Below are 13,455 nucleotides of genomic sequence, written 5' to 3' on the forward strand. Positions count from 1 at the left end.
AGCTTCTACTATGAATGCAACATCCCCTCCCTCATCTGTTAAGCCATGCGCTACTAGATGTAATGTTAATGCTTGTCTGGCATTCTCAGGAATCTCTATGGCGTTAGCCATATTGTAAAATGGGTGAAGAGATGGAACACCAACTGGGGAGTATAGTCCTTTTATGAGTTCAAGCTCAAACAACCTACAGCCTAATTAGGTGTTCCCTGTTCACCTGAGGAGCATCTTCCAAAAGACCACAGATGTCTCCGTATAATGGTACTTAGGGTACCTGTTGTCTGTGAGACAGTGATAGTCGGGGTGTCTGTAAATTAGTGCCTAAACACCATCGTTGGTGGCACCATGTCGTAGTTGGACTCTTGCTCTAGACAAGACTGCTGGTTTAAGGATGACAGTATCTATGTTTGTAGGTGACTATGCTTATCCTACAACAAGTTTCAACTGTAGTCCCAACCCTTCCGGCTCACTTGCAGTACCTCACCAAAAACCCAAACAGTTAAAGGTGATTTATGGCAACCTTTATGCATGGACTCAAGAGTTTGACATCTCAGGGAGTGCCGTGGGTAAACGGAGATTACCCCTTTCTCACAGATATATCATGTCTCAACCAAACACAGGCAAGAACGAAGATGCAGTAAGGTTTCAATAGTTTTTATTCAACACAGTCTGCAGTAAATTGTATGGGCTGCAATGATTAGGATAATGAACGATGCAAGATACAGAATGGTAAAGACAAGAGCCATTATTATGAAGACCCCCACCATCTTGCAGTAACATAGAAAGACAGAGTGTATAATGTCCTATTACCCTATTCTGATAGGCCTAACCTTCTACCTAAAGGAGAGCTGGGCATGTTAAACCTAATATCCCAATGCCATGTCCCTGAGAAGAGCCCTTGTTACCTTGGAATGAGGTCTCTAGCTCAGACTCCGTAGGAACACAAAGTCTGGGTCAGCGTCAAGGCAACGTGCAGCATCGATAGCAGCAATGGTATCTGGTCGGAATCCCTCTGATTATCTGTTTAAAGTGAGGTGTATTTATACAGATCTACTTAGACCCCTGACGTAGGTTGTTCCCAAACAATAGATAACACAGCATGCTAGGGATGGCAATTAATATAAACAATTCCCTCAAAAGCGTGAAGAGGGAACGTACCTAATGTGAACACCTACAGTTTGGCCTAACTATAAACAATGCAGCCATCTTAAAAGAATTAATTAAATAAATGGGATAAGACAGAGCAAGCTAAACAGGTTAAAAGTCACTAGGTGATGGGGGCACGAGTCTGCAAGCCAAAGGCTACGCTAACTCCTGATATCCCATTAAAACAAACTAGGATTCACTACAAGAGGACCCTATGTGAGAGGGAAGGTGATGGGTCATAAAGTTTAATTTTTGATAGACACAAGAGCTACACGCTCTACAGTGAGAAGTTCCAAATGTGCCCCTTTCAGGTCGAACATTTTAAGTTGTAGGAGTAGTGAATCAGTATTTGACACCCCAATTAAAAATCCAGTGCAAGTTGAGATTGGCAAATTCCAGGGACTGCATAAATTCATAGTTTGTGACTCGAGTCCGGTATCCCTACTGGGAAGGGACTTGTTGTGTAAAACTAGGTGTTTGATTATTGTTCATCCGATGGAATTGAGATCCAAATAAATAGCAATGATGAGGAAGATCCAGCTCCAGGACCCTAGTGTGAGATTACCAATGAGGAGTATCCCTTGACTGATTTTTTCCTACTGTTCACAGTAAAAGAGTTGCATTCTGATTTGCAGGGAACGGTTCAAGAAAATGTTTGGGATTTGACAGGGAAAGAAGTGGGTTTAATCAAAGGAGTGGAGCCGATTAAGGTCACCTTAAAGCCAAACGCAGAATTTCCACAGCGTCCTCAGTACAATATGCCACAAGATGTCCTGATGAAGGTGGCTCAGATAATTGCAGATTTTGTGAAGCAGGGAGTTTTGAAAGAGGTGTTAAACAGCCCATGTAATTCACCAATAATGGGGTTGAAAAAGCCATGTGGGAAAGTCCAAATTGTTCAGGATTTGAGAAAAATAAATGACGTCATGGTCAAGTGTTGTCCCATAGTGCCCAACCCAGCTGTAATGTTCCAGATTCCATGTGATGCAGAGTGGTACACAATGGTTGATTTGTCACAAGTGCTCTTTTCTGTGACTCTTCATGAGGATAGCCAATTTCTCTTCAGTTTCAAATTCCTAGATCGTGTCTACTGTTGGCGTAGACTTCCTCAAGGGTACACAGAGTCACCATCCTTGTTTAATCAAATCTTGAAAAAGAATTTGGAGTCATTAGAGTTACCTTTTCAATTAACTCTGGTGCAGTATATTGATGATTTGTTGATTGCATCCAGGACAAGGAACGAGTGCAAGTATGACTCAATTGCCCTATTGAATCATTTGGGAACGTTTAGTCATAAAGTGTCACCATTGAAGTTGCAGTACTGCCAGAAGGTAGTGAAGTAATTGGGTCACCAAACTGAGAAAGGATCGAGGAAAATATCTAGAGAAAGGATCACAATGATACTGCAGATGAACCCCCCCTGACTTCACAGAGGGATGTTAGGATGTTCCTGGGAGTGGTGGGTTATTGTCGCCAATGGATTCCAAATTTTGCAGAAATCTCAAAACCATTGCAGAAGTTGACCCATAAGGATGTTACAGATCCCATAGCATTAGATGAAGATCAGATTAAAGCGTTCACTGAATTGAGAGTTTGTGCAGAGCTCCAGCATTGGGTATGCCTGACTACACAAAGCCTTTCACACTGTTTTGTCATGAGCGTGATGCTGTTCATTGTCTGTCTTGACGCAGGTCCATGGAGATACTCAATGCCTAGTAGCATATTTTTCAGCTACCTTGGACCCAGTTGCAGCAGCCTTATCAGGTTGTTTGCGAGCCTTTGCCGCAGTTGGTCATAGTCTTTCACAGTGTGAAGGAATAGTGATGGGATATCCCCTGACTGTAATGGTTCCTCACTCGATTTAGATTTTATTGACAAGGACGAAAACCCAATACTTGACTGGTGCTCGACTGACTAGATATGAGACGAGCATTTTGGGTGCTCCAAACGTGACACTGAAAAGATGTACAGTGCTGAACCAGGCAACCTTACTTCCTTGTGATTCTACTGAAATTGAGAAAGAGGAGGATGTTGTACATGATTGTCTCGAAGTAACTGAGTTGTGCATGAAACTGAGACCTGACATCAGAGATACAAGATTGGAAGAAAATGACCAAATTGGTTTTGTCAATGGTTCTTATCTAAGAAACAGCACAGGGACACTGAGTGCAGGATATGCAGTGTGCAAAATTACAGGTACCTTAGAAACTTCCTGGCTTCAAAGAGTTTACTCTGCTCAGGTAGCGGAATTGGTTGCTCTTACTAGGGCATGCCATGTTTCTGCTCGAGTGAGTCTCACTATCTATACAGATAGCCAGTACGGATTCAGAATAGTTCATGATTTTTGTCAATTGTGGTCACAGAGAGGTTTCCTGACCTCTACTGGATCACAAGTGGGCAATGGTGACGGAATAAAGGAGTTGTTATATGCAATTCAACTGCCTCAAGAAAATGCCATGGTGAAATGCAGTGCACATCTAGGCCCGTATTTATACTTTTTTTAGCGCCGCATTTGCGCCGCTTTTTGACGCAAAACGGCGCAAACCTATAAAATACAATGGTATTTTGCAAGTTTGTGCCGTTTTTGCGTCAAAAAACGACGCAAATGCAGCGCTAAAAAAGTATAAATTCGGGCCCCAAAGTCCACAGGACTATGGCCCTCATTACAACCCTGGCGGTTGGCAGTAATTTGGAGAAAGGTACTGCCATCAGGCTGCCGGTACCTTTTCCCGAATTATGACATTGGCGGTTTGGCTGAAGCCAAACCGCCAATGTACCACTCCGTCCGCCAGGGTGGTAACAGCTGCCGGGCTGGAGACTTCGGTCTCCAACCATGCGGCTGTCGCAATCCCACCCTCTGGATTATGAGCCCACCTACTGCCATGGTTTTCGTGGCAAGCGTGCCACCACGAAAACCATGGCGGTAGGCACTATGAGGGCCAGGGAATTCCTTCCCTGGCACTGATAGGGGTCTTCCCCGCACCCCTTCCCCTGCCCAGAGTTCTCCCCTGCCCTCCCCCTCCCACACATTTACACACGCATACCCACATCCACCCACGCATGCACACATACATATCCACACACCGCAACACACACCAGCATACATTGTCGCACACACACATTCACAACATACACTCACATTCAGTCATTCACACACTTATTCAACGTGACTCACACCTGGATGCACGCATACAAAAACAGACACCCCCCCACACACACACGGACACGCCACCCCCCACGCCTTCTCCTGTCGGAGAACCCGACTTACCTGCATGCAGGGGGTCCTCCAGCAGGAGAAGGGACGCGGCCCTGCTGCCAGCAGCAGTGTCTGCCAGCAAAACACCACCAGGCCGTATCATTGCTCATGATATGGTTGGCGGTGTTTTGCTGGTGTGGCGCTGTTGCTGACAGCAGCGCCACCTTACTGCCATCCACCACCATGACTGTCGGCGGTATTCCACCAGCCTTCTGGCAGAATTCTGTCTGCGGTCATAATGCGGGTGGGCGGCTGGTGTGTCCTTGGGAAATGGATATGCGGATCAAGTCGCAAGGTTTTGCGCATTGAACTGTATATCGTTCAAAGACAAGTGGGAATTGATGCCTGAAGAAGACACTACATGTACAAGCTTTGCATTAAAAGTGATCGACACGTTAGAAGAGTTGAAAGATTTGCAGAGCAATGTGGATAAAGAAGAAAAACGAGCATGGATCAAAATGAAATGTGTTCAAAGACAGGATGATTTGTGGGTATCTGAGGAGGGTCAGATGGTTTTGCCAAATAGCTTGTTCTCCCAGATGGCAAGATACTATCATCATCAGGCACACATTGGGAGGGACGCCATGGTTCGTTTGTTCAAAATTGACTGGTTTAACCCCAAGTTTAGACAGGCAGCTGAAGCAGTATGCCATTGTTGTGTAATTTGTCAGTAATTAAATGCAGGTAAAGGGACCGTGGTAAATTTGAGCCACATTGGAAGAGCAGGAGGTCCATTCAGCAGAATGCAATTCTGAAATGCATGTGGAGGTCTGAAATATGTGTTGGTGATTGTGTGTGTTTTTAGTCATTGGATTGAAGCGTACCCTACAAGGAGAAATGATAGCCTCACGGTAGCAAAATTGTCGGTTAGGGAACTGATACCAAGTTTCGGATTTCCAATCTCTTTAGAATCAGATAGGGGAACGCACTTCAATAATGAAGTGATTAAACTGATGTGTGCAGCACTGAACATTGAGCAGAAGTTGCATTGTAGTTACCGCCCTGAAGCATCAGGACTGGTGGAGCAGATGAATGGTACCTTGAAATCAAGAATTGCAAAAATGTGTGCAGCCACAAACCTGAAATGGCCAGATGCATTGGCTTTGGTATTGATGTAAATGAGAAACACACCTGACAGGAAGACAGGATTGTCACCCCACGAGTTTCTCATAGGCAGAGCAATGAGGTTGCCAGCAGTTCCAGCCAATGCATTTGTCAACATAACAGATGATATGGTGTTGGACTACTGCAAAGGTCTGGCTGATGTGGTTCGCTCTTTCTCTCAGCAGGTAGAGGCCACCACACTTCCGCCAATACACAACCCAGGGCACAACCTGAGGGCTGGTGACTGGGTTGTTGTCTGCAAGCACGTACGCAAGACGTGTTTAGAGCCTCGTTGGCAGGGACCATACTAGGTGATCTTAACAACAACACCTGTGAAGTGTGCAGGGATCCTGAACTGGATTCACACGAGTCGCACGAAGAGAGTGGCCTGTCCACTGGATCATGAAGAAGCGTTCTTGAGAGTACCGACAACAGTGAGACAAATTACAGCACCAGAACCGGAAAAGGAGCAAGAAAGAACTGAAACTGGACCTGAGCTCGTTGAAGACGGTTCTATCACCCCTGTGAGAGATGAAAGTGAAGACCTCTAGGAGGGTGCAGAGGAACCGATCGCAACTGAACCAGCAGGAGAGTCAAGTACTGAGAGGGCTCTCCCAGAAGCAAATGATTATGAGAGACAAACCGAGCAAGTGCCAGACCAAGAAGGGGAGGGAGTTGAGCAGGATCAAAGTCAAAGTGATCTGACTCCTCCTGAATCTGTTGCAGGTCCATCAAGAGAAAACACCACAGAGAAAGAAAAGGGTTCGAGTCCAATCCTGAAGAGAATACTAACAGAAGGTACACGAAAAGGAGATAAGTGGTCGAATTCACAAGTGGAGAAAAGGAAAGAGGTGATTGTTGATCAAACAATAGTGGAAGAAATCGATACTACGAGAAAAGAGGAACTGAGTGAAGGAGAGTTGAGTGGTGATCGAAAGTTGAAAAGAAAGAATAGCAAGTCAAAGATACGCAGGTCCTGAACGGGCAACTACAAACGAATGGCAACACAAGTTTATTTCTTTTTGTTTTGATAGGGAAGTTCCGAGTCAGTATTTTGAAGTGACTTGAAGAAAATTGATGAACTGGACTGTGGAAACAATCTGAGAAAAACTTGAGAAAGAGACTGATGAAATAACCAGATAAGACATTGATAACCTGATTTGACATTTGAAACTGATTTTGACAAAGCTGCTAACCGATTTTGACAAGGAGGAGGGTTTCTGGGAGTGAACCTGAACTGCTGAAAGAAGAATTGTCTATGTTTGATTTTGCTACACTTTTCTAAAGTTACTTCTGCTTTCTGATTCTTTACAGATCATGGCTGATGTAGATAAGAAAATTAGGGATGTGAGGCGCTCTAAATATATGAGCATTGGTTGGGCAATTATGTGTGGGATATTGTTTATAGTGTTGATTGCGGGTATGTCTGTTCGTCACACGAAAGGAGCCAACCATACTTCTGCTTTTGAGACTACTACATTAACAGCTTTAGAAAGATTTAAGTTAGATGAGAAGTATTTGCGTGACTTTACTAATGTTCAAGGAGAGCTTTCTTTTAATGTTTTCTATCACTTATTGAGTGAGTATGTTGAAACAGTGGATGCAAAGGATAGTCTTGTTTGTACGAAGATCTCATCGTCAGTCGAGGAAGGAGTCACTTACCATAAGCTTCCAGTAACCTATGGGATAAGTTGTAGTCTGTTACTAACAAGATTCTATAATCAAGAGTACATCCAATAATTTTACTCCAATCACAATGTCGTGTTTTCGTTTGTTCCTATTATTAGGTATTTGAGTAGAGAAGCTAAGGATAATAACATAGAATTAGTTAGAGGATTCTTTGAACCTACACTAACGTTTGGGACCACTTATGCGCATAAGAATAACCTCACATGCTTGCTTACATCTTTAGAGAAGAGCTTCTTAGATCACACTGATGACAGGAGAAAGGCACTTAAGGAGAGATTAGAAAAAGGATTAGAGAAAAGGACTTATCAAAATGATTATGCTTCCACCGCAATTAAAATTAGCTTTAGATGCATTACACGTAGGGAAGCTTTGTATATATAGGCCTAAATCATGCATTGACACTTTATTTGTGGGTACGAGTGAACGTAGGCATGTGATTTTGTTTCAGAGTAAATGGACATTTATGTTGAATGGGCAGGACCCTGCGATTTCGGGGATCTACTATAGTTGTGGACCTAAGGCTTATTACTGTCTTCCAAGAGGATGGTATGGGACATGTTATTTGGGGATAGTATTCCCAAAGATTTATCAGATTGAGGATTTGAATAAGTTTCCGAAATTGACAATTACATCGTAAGAGACAGAGGAGGGAAACCTCTTCTGCGATAAAGGGAGATATATTTGGTGTGATGATTCCTTCAGTGGAAGTCATCATGAATTCAATTAAGATTCGAAAGTTCTCTACTACTGTAGATAACATGCTGACAAGTTTTCAGGGGCTATACTCCTGATAGATACTGAATTGGCTGCGGATAGAACTATGACTCTTCAAAATCATCTTGCTTTAGACATTCTTTTACTGAAAAATGGCGGAGTCTGTAAAATTATTAACTCTAGGCATTGTTGTTCTTATATACCCGATAACAGCAGAGAGACAAGAGACTTACTTACTAATCTGACTAACACTAGTAGTGATTTGAAGGATTTAAAAGAACCAGGTGTTTGGGAAAAGGTTGGTAAGGGGTTTGATTCAGTGGGAAATTGGCTTAGTAGTATTTGGAATGGGGTACTATTGAAAATCATACAGGGAATATTAATTGTCATAGTTTGCTTATTAGGAATATGGGGATTATATAAATTATGCAAAATAATCAGATTAAAAAGGTCTAAAAATAATCAGAGGAGCGAAGAGAGAAATAGAGAAAGAATCTATAGGGAAAATTCAAGGAGAAGATAAAATGTTGAAGAGATAGGATTGTAAAAATTGTGGGTGGTAAATTTGGTGTGATGACATATTTAGTCATCAGAGGAGGGATTGCTAACGCAGATGTCTTAATTAGAAATTATTAATGAAGGTTTACATATTTTGAATAGTGACTTATGTAGAAAAATTAACAACGTAGAAAAATAATGTGCACGTTTGAAAATGTGACCTCGAAAAATGGCCACCAGTATTCATGAAATGTACTAAATAATAATAAATCCATATGAAATATTGAAAATGTATTAGATTAATGTAATAATATGTCATATTAAGGGTTATGAATTATATTCTTGCTTATTAATTATAGGCCTTAACTTAGTGAGTGCTCTGGCCTAGTTTTGCCAGGCTTCATGCAGAAGCTGTATTTCTTAGTGTTTAATGAAAAATGCTGACAGGGCGAACTAACTGTGAAATGCTCACTGTTTTAATAAAATGCTTAGCCGAGTCTTTCTATGAGAACCGACGGACAGGAGATGAGGTCTCTCGTAAAGTAACTAAATGTGTGTAAAGTGTGCAAAGGGTTCTTTCCCGCAAACAATGAAGACACTGACTGGAGACGAAGATGCAACAAATTTGATACTTGACGAACCGGATGATGAGAACATTGTAAGGCAGACCAATCAACGACATGTGAACTGTGAAATATTAGAATTCATAGATTTGGTAAAGGGACTTTATTGGGTAGAGTAATAATGTACGATTAATTGATGAATTGTAAATTGAGGGATGGTTTGGGAACTTTGATATAACAACGTGACAGAGGAGACCAGATTCAGAATTGAGGAGAATTTTAGGCAGATCTTACCCCGTCATGAACTGCGATATTGAGAAGAAGAGATTCGAGATTCTGTCATTGGGCTCATACTCTCGGACTGAGAGCCTGATCTTTTGCTTATCGACTGATGACCTGAAGACGAAGACTGATTCTGCTTGCTGACCCATACCGTGGATAGGTAGATTTGACAATGACTGAATTGCATTTTCATGCTGACTTAATACTTTTCTTTAGGTAGATTTTTTCCAAAGTTGTGTTCTAAATTGTTTTGCAGGAAGCCCCAAATGCTGATGCTAATTGGTGTTAGCTGAGTTTACTTACACGATGACTGACAAATTACAGGGACAAATGGTTGACGGACTATCTTGCTGAACTTGATGGATAACATAGTTTTACTGAATTGGGTTTTATTAATGTCTTGTGTTGATGCCTTAGAATGTCTTTTGATTCAAGCCTTGATTAGATCACGTCTTCTGTGACTTGCTGATTAACAAGTGTTATTAGAATTGTTTTGATTAGAGTTGATGATTAAAATTCATGACTTAGTATTGTTAACGAATAGGGAATAAACTTACTAAACTTATACTTAAAGGTGTGGTTATTCATGGCTGAAGAGTCATGGTGTGTGAAAATTACTGACTCCATTGATTATAGATTTGACTAATGGTTATTGATTGTGTGATTATTGATTCTGTGTCGCAGCTATTGTAAAAACACCCTATATAAATGAAAAGGTTCATCGACCTATACGCGTCCACTTGTAAGTTTACTTATTAAGGACCAACGCGCCAACAAGTGTAAGAGGATAGGGGAAGAGTAAAGGAGTGAGTCGGGGCTCTAAAGAGGTAGTGAAGGAAGTGGAAGATGAGTGGTTGGTACGAAGCTTGAAGAGGGCTTGATTGGCAGGTCAGAGGAGAGGATGATGGATGCCAGTGAGAGAAAGGATGGATGAAGAAAGGTTCAACTTAAGGGAAGAAGAGGTAGTTGGGATAAACAGGGGAAGAGGGAATCGGATGGGACCTGAACGGAGGAAGATGGTGGCGTTAAAGGTACAGAGAGAGAGAGAGAGAGATGGAATAGGTGTGATATAGCTTCTTATTGGATCATCGTAGTAGACATTACTCGCCTTCAGTAACGCTCTTTCTGGTGGATTATCTATCTAACCGCAGATTTTTTATCTTTAGCATATCCCCAGGTGACAGGCTGGATCCCCTAAGACTAACAGCAATGCTCTCACACTCTGGTAGGTGGTGCCATGCAGTTCCGCCTTGACATCTTTTCACCATGGAAGTGATGATGAGAGCTGCATGTAAGTGCCACTCCCGAACATCAACCGGTTTCAGTCTTGACTCTATCCCTGCCCTGATGCTGAGCCCAACAATAATTAGAGGTACCAGTGTGCAGATTCCTAAAGTGGGACTTTTTGAAATGGAAATTAGACCATTACACATTACAAGGAAGTGGGAGTGTCTGTGAGGAATCTGCAGTTAGGTACAGTATTCACCAGAAACAGCGTTACCGAAGTTAAGGAACTTGTTCTTCTGATGGAGACGTTTAATCACAGAATCCTCACCTTTAGAACAGAAAGGAAATAAATAGCTTCCTGCCCCCCTCCGCCTAGATAGTGGACCTGTGGAATAGCTCAGCTTTTAAAGTTCTATAGGGTCAAATGGATGAAATGCCCACCCTGTCAGGGTGTGAAAGCAGTAGTGCTTTGTGAACTGCACTGATGCCCACGTCACTGCCCGACAGATGTCGCAGTCGCAGTGTGGGCGAGAGCAGTGCTAAAAGCATGGCTCTGGTAGAACTGCCCAGCATTTCGTCCGGAGGCTACTCCTTCCCAGTGTGTAGCACATCTTCATGCAGAAGACTATCCATCTCAACAGAATTGTTTCTGCCCTGCGCTCTTTGCCCCAGAGAATCCCACAAAAAGCTGAATGTCCACCTGATGGTCTTTGGTGTGCTATAAAAGCATACAGCTCTTTTGAGCTCTAGCCAATGAAGTCTCTCCTACTCTCTTGTGGTGTGGGGCAGAGCAAAGATCGTTGGGAGAGGGACCGATTGCCCAATCTGCCCAATCTGAAAGGCATCAGTGCAGAAGTTCACAAGTGTGGAGAAGTGTGGCTCAATGGTTAGAGCGGCAGACCCTGATGCAGAAATCTGGTCCGGGACCAGGGTTCAATTCCCGCCTCGGCTGGTCGTGGACTCAATTTCCCTGGACCTGATAATTCTTGCATAGGTGCCTAACCTAATTCATGGGTCCCACTCTGTAACTCTGGGCAATAGCTTGCTTAATCTCCACAACAGCCCCAACAGCGCTGGGATGCCTGGCTTCACCTTGGAGGTTGCCCAGGAGTGGGCACCTCACAGGGAAAAGCAAGGAGGGGTTTCACAGCGGTATGCGTACAGCGCCTTGAGACCCTAACGGGTGAGTAGTGCACTAAACAAGTACGAAGTTTACAGGCAGTCACAACATTTGGTAAAAAGTTCACCCTAGTCTTCAGCATCACTTTATCTGGGCAAAAAGGCGGGGGAACTGTTCACTCACACGGTGGACAGAAGCACAGTCATCTGAAGATGGAGAGCTGTGCATTGGTTTGAATAGCATGAACATTAAGCAAGGGAAGGCCCACTGTAGCATCAAAAAGAGTGTTGCAGCATATAGATGCGCCACACCTATCAGAAATGTCGTCGTAATGGGTGTTTTTACAAGGATGATTGATACAGTAAACTTGAAGACTCAATGTGACAACAAACAACCTTTAGCAGTGTCCATTGCCAGTCCTTGTAGGCCAGAGATAAAAAGAACAGAACGACACCCAACAGTTTGTCATGCACTGGATCTGTACTGCAGGTGAAACATCAGGCTACGAACGGGTCTCAGCACTTGACATAGACTTAGTAGAAGGACGTCTGGCAGCAAGAATGACTTCCACAAATTTGAGAGGAAGATGAAATGAGTAACTGCTGCCACACAATCTACGCACATCGAGATGCAGATTATGTAGGTTTGTGTGTAGCATCCTGGCTGGCTGCTGTGACATGAGTTTCTCCCAAAGCCATAGTCTGATGGGAGGACAGATGCCCATGCCCAGAGCTCTGGGTACCACCGTCTCCTAGCCCTACCTGAAGCTACTAGGATGCCTGGGGCCTCGTCATTCCTGATGTTCTTTAGAACTAAGGGCAGAAGAGGCAGCAGGAGAAAGGCATTCAAGAGTCCCATGGATCACTCTGTCTGGAATGATTATTCAAGAATGAGCCTTCTTGGAAACTCCACCATGCACTAGTTTTGAAATTGCACATTCTCCATGGTGGTGAAAAGCTCGAGCTTGAGTTCTCCCCACTGCTGAAAGATACCCTGTGCCACCTTGGGCTGTAACTGCCATTTGTGATCTGACAGGTGCCGCCACTGAGTTTGCCTGCTCTGGAGTTCAAAGACCCTGCTAGGTGGTCCATGACCAGGGAAATACCCTAGCACTCTAGCCAGCTTCAGAGACAAATTGCCTCCTTGCACAGAAACTGGGACCCAAGACCCCACCCAGCCCTACGTGTTGCATTACCAAATAGTGGAGGTGTTTTCTGCGAGAACTTGAATCAGCCTTCCTTTGATGGACAGTAGGAAGGCTTTCAGCACAAGGGTAATGGCCCACAACTCTAGCAGACTGATGTGGAGATAGATCACATTCAGGGTTCAGAGTCCTCTGATCTCTCCTAGATGACCTCCCCAGCCCACCAGTGCCAAATCTGTCACCACCATCAGCTCTGGGTGGGGTAAGACGAGGGGTCAGTTGCCAATCCAAATGCAGATGGGCCCCCACTGCAGGTGCTCTCGGCCTCCTCTGAAACCTGGGCGGAATTGGATAGGTTTGCCTGGTGCTCGGCCCACTGAGACCTCAAGTTCCACTGCAGAGCCAGAATATGCCACCTGGCATAGTTGACTAGAAGGATGCTGCATGCCAAGAGGCCCAGATGCCTCAAAACCAATCTCACAAGACTGAAGCTGAAACATCAGGATCATAGCGTAAACGCCCGGGTCCCATGGTTAAGAAAGGGACTGAAGCTGCAAGTATCCAGGATGGCTTCAACAAAAGGGAGCCTCTACGAAGGAGTCAGTTGTGACTTCAACACATTGATAAGAGAGCACCAGAGATGTCAGGAGGTTCACCGTCATCTGGAGGTGTTCTACAACTATCTGTGGCAAGCCTACTTTCAACAGCCAGTGGT

This window comes from Pleurodeles waltl, chromosome 10 (assembly GCF_031143425.1).
Source record: "Pleurodeles waltl isolate 20211129_DDA chromosome 10, aPleWal1.hap1.20221129, whole genome shotgun sequence".
Taxonomy (NCBI): domain Eukaryota; kingdom Metazoa; phylum Chordata; class Amphibia; order Caudata; family Salamandridae; genus Pleurodeles; species Pleurodeles waltl.